This window comes from Athene cunicularia (assembly GCF_003259725.1).
Source record: "Athene cunicularia isolate RWA chromosome 1 unlocalized genomic scaffold, athCun1 chr1_part1, whole genome shotgun sequence".
Taxonomy (NCBI): Eukaryota; Metazoa; Chordata; class Aves; order Strigiformes; family Strigidae; genus Athene; species Athene cunicularia.
Genome location: NW_020799091.1, coordinates 80,162,398 through 80,181,164, shown reverse-complemented (window position 1 = coordinate 80,181,164; position 18,767 = coordinate 80,162,398). Strand labels below are relative to the sequence as shown.

The 18,767-nt window shown below is 37.3% G+C and overlaps 1 protein-coding gene across 5 annotated transcripts in view; it reads right to left on the bottom strand.

Annotated features, from left to right (window-relative positions):
- Positions 1-18,767, bottom strand: part of GLRA2 (glycine receptor alpha 2) — a 131,489-nt gene that overhangs the window by 64,222 nt on the left and 48,500 nt on the right. The window lies entirely within an intron of this gene.

Here is an 18,767-nt window from a genome sequence, read left to right as displayed (position 1 = left end):
GTCCTGCTTCCTATGTCCTTCCATTTCCTGGGCAAAGCCAGACATGCAAGGAGATTTTTCAGAAACCAAGTTGAAGTATGTTTAAGCTATTTTGGAATGAGGTACAGAGAAAAGCAAAAGGACTTAGACACCTAACTGCCTGAACTTGCTATAAACACAACTGCTCTGCCCTGGATTTTGGGATTAAAACTTAGTTCCGACATTGCATCATCACAGAGGGAATATGCCAACTGCCAGTGACTGAGCAGTCTCCAACCATGCCCACAGCCAGCAGTGGTGTTGCCACTGCTACTGAGGGTCTCTGCTGTTGTCCAGACGGGCAGTCAAGTAGGATACCATATGTTTTTATATTATTGACCAGGGGTAGATGAAGGTTGAGCACCATGGGTGCACAGCAAGTATTCACCCAGTATGAAGTTCAACATGATTCACGTCAGGGGTGACACTATTGCTGAAACAGCATAGAAAGCTTAGATATTTAAAGGATTAAGCTGCCAGTAATGATGTGGGGTGGGTGGTGGGGGTTGTCCCTAAATAGCATAATGCTGTCCCTAAATAGCATAATACTAACAGTCTTTGCCTCTTGGGACATTAAGCTTTATGGGGAACCTATAAGCAAATTGTCTGCTTGATGCTGACCATATGATATCACCACAAGAACTGATGGGGTAGGTAGAGGAGGACACTGAATGGGCATAATCTACATAATTTACTCACATAACTTGTCCTACCATAGTCCACAGAGTTCACATATAGCTCAGAGGGCCATAAAGCAAGTCTGGCTTAAGCACAGCACTTGGGAGTTTAATGCAGTTTGCCACTGGTTCTTATTGTGCCACCCTTGACAATGTCCAAGACAACCAGTTTCAAGCTAGTGCAGCTGAGCTGGGCACTGAGCTAGTGCATTGCTCACACACCAGAGACAGCTAAGCAAACAGATTTTCTCTTGGTTTTGATTGGGAATTTATTTTCAGTTAATCAAAGACAAACGAGAGAAAAAGGAAGTGAAATTCTTCTAAAGCAGTTTAGCCATCTGGATTACAACTCTGGATCATATCTTGTGGAAAATAAAAAGAGGCGAAAACTCTTAAAAAAGTCCTCATCATTTATGACAGTACCTCTGCTGTTGTTCTCTGTATAAGCAATGTGCATGCTTACAGGTTGCAGCTACCTGAATGAACCTATCAGGCCATGCAGAGCTTTAGTGTATAAGATAGCAGGACAATGTCAAAGGATTTCAGCACAGAATGTGAAAAAAAAAGGGAATCTAAGGAGAGGCTGGTAATCTCAGCAAAAACCAGATGAGAGTAAAGCCATATCCAGGACCATTACACAAAGAATAGAGTTTTTAATTTTATAAAGTAGGTATGAGTTCTATCTCACCTGGTAACATAAAAAAGGTAATACGCAAGTGTTAGTCATAAAAATGCTACACAAAGAGGTAAAATCATCTTTCCATTCCCATTCTCAGCTGACACAGCCATCGACCAAGTTAGCCTCTTTTGTATGGCATCTGTCTGTAGTCCTTGTACAATTTCTTGTCCACTACAGCCTCTAAAACTGGGATTTACTGCCTTCCAGAACATATTTTCTGAAGTGTGAGCCATGCATGTGTAACACTCTGAAAATAAAAATTCTGTCTTGGAAATACTTGGAGTTTGATATTTTTATGTTTCTGATTTAAAACAAAATGGTGATCCATCTAAAATAGCCAGTAAACCAGTAGTTAGTGCACTAGCAGAAGACACGTATGATGGCAGGGGGACTTTTCATCCATCTCACTGCAGCATCTTTACGGCTCTAGATCTGACCTGTTATTTCTACAATAAACAGAGAAGAACAGACATCTCTGGGGTGTAATTCAGCTCATCTGAGTCATTTATATTTAATCAGCAGACTTAAGGTTTAGTTTACCCTACTTAGAGTTAAAATCACACCTGGCTTTAATCAGATTCAGAGATCTCAATTTTCCAGTATTGTGCTTCAATCTGCTAGTTATCCTGGGATCATAAAACATCATCCTGTCCCTAGGAAACTTTCCTAAATTTGACAAATCACTATTTTCAAATAAAAACCCAAGATTGATAAAGTGATAAAAATATGCCCCAATAGAGTCAAAATCCATATTCTTAACAGACAACTTGGGCACTTGGCCACACAGATATGAGTCCAGAGCATCCCGTGCACTCTGGAGGGTAAAGAGTGGATGTCAGCACCTTCTTGCTGCTTCTGCAAGAGAAGCAAATGCCAGGTAAGCTCAAGCTCAGTGAAGCTTAATGGAGACAAATGTGAAAGACACACTGGAAAGAGCAAATCTCAGGAAGCATGTGCTCGTGTATGGATGTGCCTCACCCCAAGAGCATTAACAGAGATGCCTCCGATGCTTCATCTCTGATGCACATCTCCTGAGCCTGCCAATGTGGCATGAAAACCCCATGAAGAGAGGCCCTCTCCTGTGCAGTCACAATTCTGTACCCGGTCACAGCTGGGAGCTCTGCAAAAACAACCTTTCTCACAGTATCCTGGCAACTCTGGATTGTGCAGGAGAGAAGAGAGGTAGGAGGGGAAATGATGTGTGGCTGTTTGAAAGCATTTGTATAAATATGTTCACTTCAAGTTCATTTCTACAAGTGACATGGGTGGTACAAGGACAGATTGCTTTGTGCATTTTTTTCCAGTGCAGCTCTGGTTTTGTATGAAAACACCAATTTGCAGATTTTCATCCAAGTTCATAGCATCAGAAATGACAGTTAAAGGCAAAAAGAATGCAAGACAATTACTTTCTTCCAATTCCATTCTAACACTCAAATCCCAGTTGCATTGCTTTTATCTACTGTTATATCTTCCTGTTACTACCAGACATTAGTAGCAATGGTGAAATAGTTAAAGGCTTTTTGTGATGTAGAAGTAAGCAGAAGTGTTGAACATGTACAGTATCCTTGATAAAATTCTCAGCGGAGGGGAATGCTTTCTTCAGTTGGCAAATCATGCACTTATTTGTTAGATAAAATGTAATTTCACTTCTGATTTAATCTTGTCACAGAATTCTTGCACTTTAATCCATTTTTGAGAGACTAAATTAGAAAATATTCTGCTTTTATCACCAAATTCATGTATAAACAATGACATCTGAAAATTTAAATATTTGCATATGAAAAGTAAGATGTCATGTGACCACTGTTAGTTTTATATCTAAACTGTTGCACTGAAGGTTATCTAGTAGAATAAAAGAAGAGTAAATATTTGCACAAGATGGGCATATTGGGAACTGGTTGTGGTTTCACAGAACTGATTTCCTTAATCAGCAAAGCTTGCTGCTCTTTTAGGATCCTAGATTGTAGAACTGACTGAGACAACAACACAGGGAGATCATAACTCATAATAAGCAATTATGTGAACAGTGTTGAAATATTAACAGCAGCTTCCCTCTGATGGAATGATGGAACTAGCAAGAATACACACAACAACATACATGTGTCAGCTTTCAAATTTGGAACAACACAGAAATAATTTAATAAGGAAGGGCTACCACATATTTGCTGGAATATGGTTTAGCTCTTTGTTCTGGATCTCTATGGCTTTTTCTTTCAGCTCAGACTATGTGTCCTGTGAGACATTCTCCTGGAAGAAGTTGGTAGTGCATTCTAGGTGGCCATAAAGCATCTGAAATGTCAGGGATGGACACAGAAGAAAGGGGACTATGACACAGACACAAGTGTTACACAATTTTTCTGAAGCAATTGCAATAGTGTAGCCAAATGGAAACCCTTCAAGCTTTTCTTGTGTGTTTTTGCTTTGATTCATTGAAAGAAAAAATACCTAAATTTTCATTGAAAGACAATACTTATCTACAGAATGTTGATGTAATAAAAAAAAAAAATCTTCCATTAAAAAAATAAATGTACTCAAACAAGGTATCCAGTTGGTAAATTAGCCAGAAAAATTGTGTCAATTTAAAAGAACTGAAGATTTAGCCTCCTTCTCGAAAAGCACATCTCAGTTGTGCTTGCTCCATGCATATGGGAGATCCATGGAGCTGATAATATGTCAGAATTTATCCAGGAAAACTCAGCTTTTTATTTTCTGTAAGATTTTAGAATCTCCCCACGTAGCCTGTTGGGCACACTGAAGCAAAGGACCTAATTAAATACTTTATGTTAGATTCCGAGACACACTTGTAACCTTGTTCATGCACTGAACTCTAGTTGTATTTACACACACACAAAAAAAGCAAATAAAATATGACCCCAGTGAATAAGAAGCTCTGACATTATATACTAGACTCAAACATTACTCTTCTGCACACAGGGAGATACGTCCTGAGTTGGAGACTGACACGTGACTTGCATTTGCCACTCCTTCCTTCAAACATGTGGAATCTCAGTGACATCCACAGAGGCCTGAAAAACCACTATGGGGATAAATGTAACCCAGAGCTCTCATAGAGTAAGCAGCATTATATAAATGCTCTATACATAGCAAACCTATACATAAATGGAAAAATGCCACTTGTGTATCACTCAAAATGATGTAAGAAAACCACTATTGGCTCCAGTCAGTATGCAATGAGACCATTTTATACACAGGAAGATTTGATAAGTTGATGGCAATCTATTCTTGAAATGCTTATCTCATTTTTATCTAGAAATGTTTGCTTTGAAGAAATGACTAATTAATATGTCCTTTTCTCTGATTTCCTCCTAGAATGCACAAAACCATGTGCCAGTTAATGCTGAGAATTGATTTCTTTAATCCACTGTGAAGTTACATATCTACAGTTTCAATTATTTCTATCTACAGTTTCAATTATTTCTATTTTGTAAGTATTCAATTTTCTTTTCTAATTTACAGCTCCAAGAGTCAAACTGAGTCCTTATGATTGTACAGTTTTTTGATTGTAAAGCTGGCACTGGAGATGGAGTTATGCCCTGTGGGCAGCCCCAGTGGGTCTATACAAGGCCTTAGAGTCACCTCTTGTAACCTATTTCTCTTAAAGATTAACAGATGTGTAATACACTGTAATGAAACAAGGATCTGGATACCACCTCATCCACAATTCATTCACTGTAATCTGTGTCAGCACTGCACACGAAAAAAGAATGTGGAGGAAAAAATAATTTATTTTTCTGAATACAACAGCTTTGACCTTAATCACACACAAATAGTAGATGTAGGTAAGAAGATTCTTATCTAGCCACTTGTCTGAGGAAAAAAAAATTTAAAAGTATACCTTAAGGTTTTTAATATTTCTTATTATGATATGTATTTTACTATTTTCTCATTGTGTGTTTGGGATTAGATTTACCTCATACCACTTCAGACATCTGACTTTCAGACCCAGGCTTCCCTTGTTGGAACAAGTAGTTCATCTGACCTACCCTGCATACCTGGCAGAGAATTTGGCAGTGAAGAGGCCTCCTTCTCTCTGTTGACTAGAAAGGCAGCCTTAAAACAACTTTCAGCCGACTCGGTTTTGACAATTGGATCTCACTGCAGGTTTACAGGTTCAATATTTACTTTCTGATTTAAAATTCATTGTGAAATACAGATGCATATAATAAAGTAGCCATCATTAGTCTAAGTAAGTGGAAAGAATTACTCTGGCTTTCTCCGGAAAACTTTAGAAATGCAAATGGGACACAATTTCTTTCCATTATGGGCTATTTTACTCTTTCCTCAATCTGCTATCACAAACCACAGCTGAAAAATAATCCTTGATTCATATTCCTCACATACAGCTACATATGGATATTTTCAGTGCATGTACATCACTAGTTGATTTTAAGCGATAAGTATTAAGGGCCTTGTTATTTATTTCCTCCTTTCTCTTCACCCTGCCCCCATATATTAAGCATTTTTTTTTCTTTTCCCTTTGCGTTTTTTATCTTGAATGGACAGAAAAATAACTCTTCACATTATTACAGTTCTCCAAGTCCAAAAGTATATCTACATTTTAAATTTTTTGCTATTTTTAACATTGTCTTTATTAACTTTTATTGATACTAAAAATTATTGCCTACTTAGCTTTGTTTATGAAGAGGTTTTTCTCCTCTCAGGTTAATGTTGTGATTTGAACTCTTTGCTTCATAATTAATGAAAGTCAAGCTTCTCTATTGTGTGTTCCATCTTAGTCCACATTGTTCCAATCTGATGCTACAAAGACTTGACTTCTTACAAATTCTTACTTCACCTCACCCATATAACCAAACCCTCAATTGCTTTTTTGGTTGGGGTCCTGGGAGGCTCTCATGCAATCACACCTCTCCCAGCTTCCCCGGACTCTATCGCTATTTAACTGGCTAAATAGCATAAACTACCATTTTCCACAACACTGTCTGATACTCCTTGTAAGTTACTATTCAATTTAATCTAACTTTTCCATTTTGATTTCAATTTAGTTCTCAGCATACCTTCTTATTACACAAATGGCAAGAACAGTCATGGAAACTTTCAGAGTCCTCCTTTTTGTCTTATTTACACTCTGTTATTTCTTCAGCTATATCTTTCTGTATAAATTTCCTCCCACTTAGAATTAACCATTTACAATCAGCTGAGCCTTCAGAAGGCAATAACTTGTCCTAGCTTACCTGGCATAAGCACAGACTGTCACAAATATTTTTTTATTTACTAACATTAAGTATGTTACAACCATGCAAGAGTTAAAGATTTTAATAACTGTAATTCTACAACCATCAAGTTGGCTAAATTTGGGATTTAAATATCCTTTATAGCATTACAGGAGAAGTAGGAATAGGCATTACTATTGAAAAAAAGCTAAAAATTAAATACTTAACAAACAGAAAAATCCAGGGGAAAGTGAGCACTATTTAATAGAAACAAAAGTCCTGGGGAAAATGTAGAATATCAGAAGAAACAAAGAGTAATAGAATTATAAACAGTGACAGTAACAGTATAATTAGGATTACAGGGCACTTCCAAACCAAATGCTTGTGAAAAGAACCCAGTACCAGGCCATGCTACTGGACTCAAGAGGGGGGCCACATCGGTAGGCAGGGCGGCTGTACCACCCACTGCGAGTGGTGCTGAAAAGGGACTGACAATGGAGCATCAGCTGTGCAAAGCTGTGGGGAAAAGGTGAATATGGCTACTGAGTCTATAAACAGAACAGAGAAGGAGGAGAAGGAGGAAGAATGGTATATTAAGATTTTCTACGATAGCATAGTTGTGATTGCTATTTTTAAAAAAATTATATTGGCACAGTGAGGATGATACAAAATTGAAGGCTGAAGAAGACATTGTATGAGTGAGAGACAAAAGAAGCCCAATCTATTTAGTTTACCAAAGAGAGATCAAAAGGTTGCTCGATTTCAACACAGGATTTCTTGAATGAGAAAAGACACTGGGTCTGGAAAGCATTTGTAGACCAAATGAGAAACACATAGCAAGGAACTCCAGCTGGGTAAAGCCAGAGAATCCCCAGTCTCTAAACCCCATTTCCCTTTAAGAGTGTACATGGGTGGTTATTGAAATAAACATTCAAACTTCATTTGTCAAAGCAAGACTGCCCACTTTTAAGACATGTTTAAGCCAGATACAGAGTATTTATAGAACACAGCTGTAAGTGTTGGATGCAAAACACAGTGTTATCCTGGAAAGCCATGTTCTCCTTTTTGGACTTGGAAAAAAGAAAAATCTATGATTTCTAGAAGTCACTAAGCCACATCAGAATACAAACAACTGATTAATCTGTGATCCAGTAACTTGAAGCTTCACATGTTGGCTACAAGAAACATGACTGGAGCAAACTGTGAGGCAGTTTGATTTTAGTCTCTTCTTCTCACAGTGTCTTAGTGTCAAAGCTTGATCTTGTGGCTGTAGTAAGGTTTTAATTAGAGCAAGTTTTCTCTGAAATTCAATATTATTTACTTCGAAAGTGCCTACCAGTATCTCAGTAAATGTTAGATTTGGATGGGATGTGGTCTTTCCCTTCACTGGGATTTTTGACATATCAGAAATGTCTTCTAAATTAGAATAAAAAAGAAAATTTTTAAAAAGTCACAAATCACAAAACATGATTTTTAAAATCATGTCAGTTGAACCATTTCTATTATTTCCATTTTCGCGTCAAACTTTTCACGCAAACATCAGCTATATTTAGATTGATTTTTGATTTCCAAGTAACAAGGCAGTTTCAAAAATAAAAAAGGTGTCTTGGATTAATTAGACAGTGGTGGTTAGAAGTCAAAAGCAATGGTTTGGGAAATTTTTTAAATAAATGCGAACATTATTACAAAGTACTCTTTGCATAGCTTCAACAAAAGGACATTTTTTTACAAAAAGCAGTTCCTCAGAGAAAATGTCTGACTCCATCTAAAATGTATATCGCTGCTGGAGCACAGAACTAATACAATATGTACTACACAGACAGAGGAGTTAGGAAAAATTATTTATTTTATTTTAGCTGAAAATAGAAGTATTTATTTTTAGCTGAAAATATTATAGCTGAAAATTAATTTTCATTCTCTCTTCAGGGTGATTTTCAGTTGTCTTTCAGAAGAGCATCTCAAAAGAGTATGAAATTGGTTTTGATGGGAGCTCTGATTGCTCTTTTTACACAGGTCTTACTCTGTTTCACAAATGGCTGACAGAGGAGCTGGGTAAGATGCTTTTGAATCCTGCTGCGTTCAACAGCTGCTGTTGAGGCTGCCTTTCCTTCACTAAGAGGGAAGTACATCTGGAGGAAGTCAGCCTAATCATGGAAATCATTAATGGAACTGGCCAGATGAACTTGTCATGAAGTGCAGTTCCCATATTCAGTCAATCCACAGTTTTTTAATTAGGTATGCCTTTCAATTTGGGAAAAGCTTTTACTGAAACCTCATTAATATAAGAAGTTAATCAGCTCTTACAGCTGCACTCACCAAGACAATTTTACTTTTAAACAATTCACTATTAAATCATTTGCCAAGGTACAAGTCTTGCCTGGAAGCATGTGTAGTACACACTTTTTCAACTTGTTGCAAAACATCTGCCTCTTGTTCCATCAGTGTAGAAAAAGATAAGAAGTCACCTTTATACACAGCTCTGTGGGTGGCACATAACAGTTCCAGCATGTTTATTCCCATTCTAAGAGGGCATTGGAAAACTGATTAAAAAAAATAAAATTCTCATTTTTATTTACCAAAAAGACAACACTTCCCAGGTAAAATCAACGCTACACTATCACTAAAGAATGACAAATGAACCAACTTCAGAGAGAAGAATTAACCAGTTAAGAGAATAATTAATGTCTTATTCTTTCCACTCACTAGATGGGACAGATAGAGTAAACAAGACATTAAAAAAGACCACATTGCTTCCTAGTGTAGTATTTAAGTCATTTTCACTTATATAAAAGCAAGATTGTGGGGGTTTTTTCACATCCAAGGATAGATATATGCACAACTGAGTTGTTCTGCACTGTTACCTTTGTGGCATAACCCTTTCATCCTTGAGTTTGGGGAGCACTGGTAAGAATTAACAGCAGCAGTAAAGCCTGAGCATCTGAACGCTTTAATTCACGTAGTTTCCAGTGACAAGATTTTGTTTTCATTCTGAGCAGATTCTGTTTCTGCTAGAAGGTTCAGGAGACAGCAAAATGCAGCCAACAAACTCATAAAATAGATCCTGTCAGACAGCTACAGCTTCCTTAAAAAAAGCAAGCGAGTAGTTTGATTGTTTGAATAGGAAAAAGCAACAGAATACAGTCTAACTCTAAGAGTTTTTATTATAATCCTGATATTTGGACTGCTTCACTTCCTTAACTTTTTATTTTTCCTTTGTCAGTTCCATGCAAATTTCAACTGGTTTTAAGTCAGTTTTTGGTGAGCAGAGCACAATCAAGCATAGAGTGGTGCAGTCCAGGAAGGTAGTACTCTCATTGCTGTCTGTGACCATCTACATGGTTCCCTGGATAATGAAGAGATGTTTTTAAGTTGATCATGCCCTATAAGGGATGGGCATCAATGCCTCCTGACCACAGACGAACTTTAAAGTAATGCTACTCATCATATTTTAGTACAAATCTATCAATAAATTGTTTTTATTGCCATTACACACACAAAGGAAAATGCCCTTCTGCAGAAAAAGAGATGAAAAGTGCAATCATTTGTATCAATGAAATACTTTAATTTTTAGTTTCTCAGTAGAACATCTTTTAATTGCATTTCAGCTGATATATGACAGATATTGATATATTCCTTGTTATAAGTGTCATTTATTGATAATTACTTATAACCATACTATCCTTTCTATGAATACATGTACTGAGGAATGTTTGTTATGTGGTTTTTCTTGTAACTTACATTTTCTGCTGTGATTTAATCGCTTTTATTTCTCTCCAGATGTACTGAGAGCTCGGACTAAATTCTCCAGAGCCTTAAACTTTGGTGAAATAAGGAAAGACGGCACACTATGTCTGTTTCTCACAAGCAGAGAGGCCTAACACCAGATACAAGCTACTGCAGATGAAAGTTCTTTGCTCTCATGCTTTCTTCTCTTTGAAACAAGATATCTCAATTAACTCCAAGCTTCCAGGAAGAAGATATAATGAGGAAAAGAGACTGCTTCATCAGGGTTTTAAACTTTACTAGTAGGATCTGTGAATAATTATGTGTTCTAGAGTGCATGACTACATTTCCAAGCTTTAAAAACAAATTATATTATTTTCTTGCCAATGCCTAGTTTAGAACTGTTTTGTTTCCAAAGCTGATTTTACTACAACAATGAATAGTTTGCCCCACTACTAGCAAATTAAAGTCATAGTCATGTCATAACACAGATATTATATGTAAAAACAAGGCACTGAGTCATTTAGTTCCTGCTCCTGCAGAAGTTTATTTGATGCATCCATGAAAAAATGTAAATTGCCTCTGTTTTCTTTGCAGGGAGAGGGAGAGGAGAGGAAGGGGTTAAGCTTCCTCTATTATATAATACCTCTAAGCATTAATATCAACAAACTTTTTTTTTTTTTTTTTAACAGAAATGTTTCCCTAAGGAAAAAAATGACCTGTCAGTCAAGCAACAATTCAAACAGTTGCACTGTAACTCAAAGACAACTTTGGAGGAGTAAGAAGTCAATGGCCCAGTCGCCTTCACGGCCACGTGCAGCTTGCACTGTTCAGGCTGGGAGGCGGCAGCCTTAAGCTACATTGCAAATGTTTTTCCCAGACTCCAGGAGTCCCATAAATGTTATTCCAAATGAAATATTAACAGAGGATATTCATAAGTAATACTCCTTGATGATTTAATAAATTCAAGGTTTGCAATTATTTGAAATGGATGAGCCACAACAGCCTACGCTGTTGCTTCAGTGTGGGTTTGCAGTGCTTATGTGTGTGAAAAAGCAGCATGGAGAATTCCTCAGAGAGCCCCTAAAAGCTGCCAGAAGGTCCTGGAGGGTGCAACAACGAAGCCAGTGAGCCCCAGTACGGTGCCAGAGTTATGAAACAACCAGCAGACTGGTGTGCGCAATAACTTCAACTTTTCTCTGATGCTTGAAATAGGCTCTGCTGAATGCCAGCCCTCCCAGATGACTGCATTATAAAACCTGCTAAGGAAGTGCCAGGAGTACTCAGACTACATCCCAGAGGTATTCAGACACATCTTATTGCATATTTTTAGCTGTCACGCATGGCAGCAACTACTGGTTTTGTAGTACAGTAAACACCACTGTCTTCACTATACAGAAAAGCAAGTTTTAAAGTTTAGATTGGTACAGTGAAAAAAGTGACTTGTTTACTCAGTCTTTTATTTTTTACTTTCCAAGTAGATTCTGCTATAGATTTTAATATATTAGTCTTTATCAGTATTAGTCTTTATCAGACAACATACCAGTCAGTATCTTGTCAGTCCGCTTTGCACAGAATGAAGAGCAGCAAGAATTTCACTAGAATCCATACATAACCAAAGATTTATCAGGGCACCACATGTCTGTGGCCAAACTAAACAGAATAATGTGGCAATTTCTAGCAACAGGTTTAGGTGCTCTATTTAATAGCTACATTCTTCTTCCTCCTGTACTTCTCACAAGAAGCATGGATCCCGATGGTTTTTGTCTTCTTACTCATTCAGCACACCCAAAACTTTGGTTTTACAGAGCTGGAAATGATTATGGAATGGAAGAAAATAAATTCTTCCTATAATGGATGCATGATCTCAGCACATATAATTGTGCCAAAATCTGCCCAACATCACTTTAATCAAGATACTGCTCCCACTAAAGATGTAACTGCATAGGCTACCTGTGTGAGTATCTACCTAGATCTCAAAGGTGCAAGATTTGCAAGAAGGGAAAGTGTCTTTTACAAGAGCATCTCAAACAGCAGAGAAGTTTCTGGGCACCACACACTCTTTTCATCAGGGTCAAGAATGCATTTTCAAGCTGGTATTAAGATGACCATAGTGCTATTGATACTTGAAGTGGCTAGAAAGTTGTTTCCAGTACATCACATATCATATGATACATGTGCCACATCTTCCATTGCAGTTCAAACACTCTCTTGCCCTGAAGCACAACTACATTAGAACATTGCCTTGAAACCATTCACGAGAAAACATAAATAAAGGGTGAAAAAGTAAGAATTAAGGAATGGAATATTGTGGTGGTTTGACTTTGGTTAAATGCCAGGTACCCACCAAGTCTCTCTATCACTTTCCCCCCCTTTTCCCCTTGTTTTGTCAACAGGGCAAAGAGGGGAAAGAAAATAAGATAAACCAACCCATGTGGGTAAAACAAAAGCAGTTTTAATATAAGCAAAGCGAAGCAAAGGTCCACATGTGGACGCAAAAGCAAACAGATTTATTCTCTCCTTCCCATGAAGAGGCGATGTCGGCCCTTCTCAGGATCAGGGCTCCGATACGTGTAGTGGTTGTCTTAGAGGACCAAGGGTGACCCCAGCCCCTTCCTCCTTTATCCCAGCTTTATACTGAGCAGATGTCATATGGTCTGGAATATCCCTTTGGTCGGTTCGGGTCAGCTGTTCTGGCTGTGTCCCCTCCCAAGATCTTGCCCCCCACCCCGTCCCACTGGGGGAAAATGTCAGAGAGAGCCTTGGTGCTGTGCAAGCACTGCTCAGCAGTAGCCACAACACCAGGGTGCTATCAACACCCTGCCAGCTCCCAGCATAAACCACAGCACCGTGAGGGATGCTGTAGGGGAAAACCAATTCCGGCTCAGCCAGACCCAGTACAGATGTGAAAAAGCTATAGAACAGAATCAGAAAACACCTTTTTTGAACTGTAAGTTATGAGCAGGTGTTTATAAACAACCTGACAAGAATTTATTTTGTAGTATTTTGTAGGACTGCTTATTTTACACACAGAACTCTATATTTAGTCACAATCGGTTTGTACTCAAGTAATTGCTTCAGTAAGTCACAGCAAGCAAACATATGCTCACTTATGACACATGTTTTATTCTGGGACTTTACTGTTGAAAAATAGGTTCAGTCTATGTGATTTCCCTTGTTATGCAGTGTAAAACAGAGCTCTGTGTCCAGGTTCAAACACTGTATGGAATATAGCAATTGCTATTAAAAACATTGTCTGAATACAAGATTTAGTTGTATATAGCTTTGCCAAGCTTAAAAAAAAACCACAACAAAAAAAACCCGACCAAACTTGAAGCAGGTTTCATGATCTCTTAATATAAGTAAAAGAAGGAATATATGTTATATGTTAAAACTGTAATGGGGAGGGACAAGAAAGTTATATAACATTGGAAATGAACAAAACAAGTGTTAAAACATTTCTAAGTAGGCACATGGCTGAAGAGTAGATCCTTACAGTTACCTGACAGCGCAGCCTGACTTCCCAAGAGTCTGGACAGCATGCACACTTTTATTATGGTCAAGAAAACTGACAACCACCAGGATGTTTCTTTTTAAATCCACTCAAGGCCCAAGAACAATTTTTTTTTAAAGTTGGAGTTTGTTTGTGGTTCCTTTATCAGAATAAATAAATACTTGATAAGGCAGGCATATTAAATATAAGTATAATGATTTAGGACCATCAGGTTTTACCCCAAAATTTGTAAATATCTAATAAAATAGGGTTGGCTTAATTATTTAAGCAGTGTGTGAAGTGCTCAGATACCCATATAAGCCAAATGTCAATTAAATTGTGATTGGTGACTTACTCCTATATTTTCTCTTCAGATCTTGGGACTAGAGTAAAAGTAATTTGTCAAAAAATTGCTTCCATTCCAAGTTACTTCATTATTGTTTTTTTAACATAATGCTGCACCAAAATCTATCATCTCTGTGTTTTGTTACACGAAAGAGTAGGCTATCACCTTAGGTGCTCTAATTCCTATGAAAACAAATAAACACAGAATATTATCATCTCTGGTAACAGCATCTTTTCCTTTTTCTCTTTTTTTTCTCCTTATTTCTTCCTTTCTTAAAAAAAAATTAATATTATTACATCTTTTTAACCTTAATTCAAAATTAAAAGTGTGCTGTATTCTTAGATCTTCTTTAATTGATAACTTTTGGCATTCAAAAAAGGAGAGGTCACTTTCTCAGACTGGTCTGCCAGAAGCCCAGGAATTTTGAAACATCTCCAAATATGCTGGGGACAGTGAACAACATATAAGAGCAGTCATTTACTTCCAAAGGGTATAGACGTCACTGACTTTGGGTTTGCAAGTCTCCGCCTATTAGAATATAATGATATTATTGCATTTGGTAATGTATTTAGTGATCCAAAGGAAAATGAAGTGAATGGAAGGACTCCCAGAGGTTTCAGTGAGCTTTGAATGAGATTCTTTTTCTGCACAGTTTGCTCCCTGGAGAAGAAACACGCATTCATTAAGCACCGTGCATTAAACTAACACAATATGAATGCTATACAACTGTGTAAATTATAGTTTCTATCACTTACTTGACTTAAAGTATCCTCAAATGTTTTGCTTTATGGCATTAAAAGTAATTAGTTTGCTTGGACTGTTGTTGCTAAGGTTTGGTTTATATAAGTGTTTTAAGAAGAAAGCAATCTGAAAAATACCTAATTACTAGCACAGCAGTTCTTTCAAATGTCTGTTTTGAAAATGCTTTAAAACTTTTGATTCTGTTGATTCAACAAAAGGGAAGTTGTTTAAAAATAAATAGAATGGCAAGAGAATGGTCATTCGATGCTCTGAAGAAAAGAACTCTTTTCTAACACTTCTCAATAATTCTGTGCTGTTGTACCTTGATATCCTTCCTTTTAGTCCCCCAGCTTATAGACAGCTAGGACCATAAAATATGTAAAGTCCTATTCTATATCTCTGTGCCCCTTATGATTTCCAGACATTTCTTACTCATATTCCGATGAATATAAAATGCTTATTCTGTGCTGTGAGTCTGATATTTGCAGAAGGCATGGATCTAAGCATGTGCTGAGGACTGCATGGAAGCACGGTAGGTTGCATCAGATTCCTGATTTGTGTGCCGCAGTTTCTCTGCATAGATGAAGTCCAGCAAATCCTAGGTGCAAGGGAGCTCCCTGGCTCATGCACAGGACTCTCATAGACAGCTCAGGGTTTCCTGAGGGTTTCATTGTGAGTGTGCAGTCACGCTGATCACCCAGCTGGTAAACAGGATTTCTGCTCAGGTGGCTGATCAGCAAGAGCTACTGGTGTAGCTGTGTGCACAAACATTCATCGAGCCAAAGTTTCTACATGGTAAACAATGACACAACCAGAATAAACTGGACATACAGTATCAGATGTGGGTAAGACTTATATACATGAACATGTGGGAAGGGGAACTGGTCACAGGGACCCTGGTATATTGGATCACCATTCCTGGACATCCTGGTGATGGATTAGCAAAACTGGAGGGAGGGTATTCGACACCAACTTTCTGAATGAGTTCCTTACCATCCCCTAACACAGCCAGTAAGGGTAACTCTGGTTACAGGACACTTGACTAGTCTTCTGTAACAAACACAATTTCATCAATGTAAAAGAGATCGACACCATGGTGAAAATTTATCTGCACATATTTCCTATACATAAAATCATTATTTCATGTCCATGAAGGAAGCAGGACATGGTATTGACTAGCTTATGCTAAATTTGTAGGAAAAGAGACCCTTTCTGCTTTCTGAAACAAGCACTGCAGGTCTCCCTTCCCGGAACAATAGCTTTGTTGGGATGTAAACTCTCTCATGATTTATTCTTAACTTTTGTAAGAAATAAATCAATGTTGTAGAAGAATAAGGAAAAAAATGCATATTGATTTCTTTATTACTGTGTTGCTGATATTGTAATTTGACCCTATATTCAAAATTTCAAAATGCTCCAAAGATAATAATTCCACAGAAATACTACAAAAATGATCAAAGAAATATAATTATATTTCATCTGGAAGAGGCTTTCTTGATGTTTCTCTTATGTGCAGCAAACATAAGCCTCAGCTGGAATTAATTTCATTCTTTCATTTCCTTTTCTTTAATTTTCTTTACTTTTCAGCAGTCTCAATCTTATGTTTAATTTTCAATAACTGAATGCCTAATGTCTATGTTACGGTGACCTACTATTATGAAATCTGTGTATCAAAATGATTGGTTATTAATATGGAAAAGAGCGGTTTTAAGCAAATAGAACATGTCCTGTAATCTTATGCCAGGGTTGAGAACAATACGTAGGCAATTCCTTCTAAACAGTAACACTTTCATCATTTAGATAGTACCTTGGAAACAGAGAAAAGAAAAACAAAAAAACAAAAAAACAAAACTAACCAGGCATCTTATCACAATTCTTTTTTGCCTTTTTTTGGGTAAAGAAATTATTCCCATTAAAGTTGGTGAGTCAGAATCAGAAGAAACTCTTGGCATGACACAGTGGGTAAATTAAAGTTGTATAAATGTGTGTTAATAAGAACAGGACACGAAGGATGGGAAAAATATATAACTTCTGTCTTAAAATCTAGACTACTTTCACAAAGAAAAGTTGCATCTGTTTTTTCAGTACTCTTGCAAAAACATCCCTCCTGTCATGTCTTATTCTGTTAGATATTTATGCTTGGAGGAATTTTCAAATGGATGTTTTATTGACAGCCTAACTTCCTGTGTCTTGGCAATACGTAGACAGGACTTAAAAACCCATTACTTTTAAAGATTCATTTTGGGACTTCGACTTTAACACTGATTTGATTCAATTCTTTTCATGTTTTTATTTCTAAATGCATTTCAGCTGGACAGATTTTATTAAGAAATGCAATTTTGGTATTAAGTGACAGATAAGGTTTCAAAATAGCTAGGTGCCTGCAACAGCAACAGGAAGAAAAGCTTGTTTCTTTTTGTATGGAATCAGATACTGATGATATGAGACCTGTATGGTGATACATGGCTATACAGCTACATATGCACACACAGCCTATTTTGAAGCAATTTTCATTTGGTCAGTCCCATGTTTCTTCAGGGACCTGAGTCATCCAAGGTGGGAGTCAGCTGGCAGATATGTTAGCATTTACTTAAAACCATATTTTTAAGTCAACTAGTGCACCTTCAAAAGCCCCCACAAGGGTTAACTCACTTATATGGAGACAAAAGCTGTAAAGTACAGCTCAATTGAATTACGCGGTGAAATTGCAACAACCAGGTGTAGCCTGACTGAAATAAGTGTGCTGGGCTCTCTGGTGAGGTACTTTTCCTCAGTGACTGTCTTATGGCAAAGGAACATAACAGAAAAGGAGGCAATGCATTATGGCCAGAGCATCACTGTTCTCTGACAGCTGCTGAGATAAATGTGTTTAATCCTGAGTCTGGAAAAGAACCTCTCCGATAATCAAATAGACATAGTCAACATATTCTGGATCTTCCCATTTCTTCCACTCAGCAGAAACCCCAAAAATTATCCAGCAAACACTTTTCTACTCAAACAATACAAAATACAAAAGGGAGAAATATTTCAGCCCAATCAAAAGTGTACGACAGAAAGTCTTTCTAAAGTGTTAGCCTTTTGGGCATGCTAACGCTGCAGAGGTTCTTGACAGGGTATGTTTGCCCAGTTGAAATGTGGGTGGAAATCTCCACTACAGTGATTGTATCATCTCTAATACTCAAGCCAGTTAATTTGGAAGAAACTTGCAATATATCACATGGAGTCATGTTGTACCATCCAGACAGTCTTCAGGGACTCCAAACTTGCTATCTACAGAGTCTGTATGCTCCTTTCCAAGACATCTTTTTTGTTGACTTTCTTTTCAGAGTATTCACTTGGTAATAATGACTGAATTGTCTGAACAAATGTTTAAGAAATTATCCATTTGAAATTCTGAGTTAATATAAGAAAGGCTTTCAGTTTGCATGGAGAATTATATATACCTCCAAATGAACAAGTGAAGCTGAACTAACTGTTGTAGTCACCAGATTTTTAAGTGATACTTTCTCATTACCAACAGAAGAGTAACACAATCTGTGCAGTTTTTGAAGTTGCCCTATATATGCTCCACTTGAACAAATTACAGTATTTGGAATGAGACTAAATGTGATACTGAGAGTAAAGTAGAGTAAAATATAACATGCTTTTGGAATGGATCAAGATCTATGCAAACACTCAAAATTTGTGTTTTTCATTGCAGCTATGATCCCAATCGCTGTGATGCTGGACTGTTGTAAAGAGGGCTCTTCAGGGAGTATATCTTGTGACTCTTTATTGTAAACTGACCTACCTCTGAGCTCTCTTCCAGAAAATCGTACAAAACCTGAGCATGCACACAAATTTCTGCTGGGAATGATATCAACGGAAGCATTCAGGTTGTGCCTATGCTGAAAAAAGC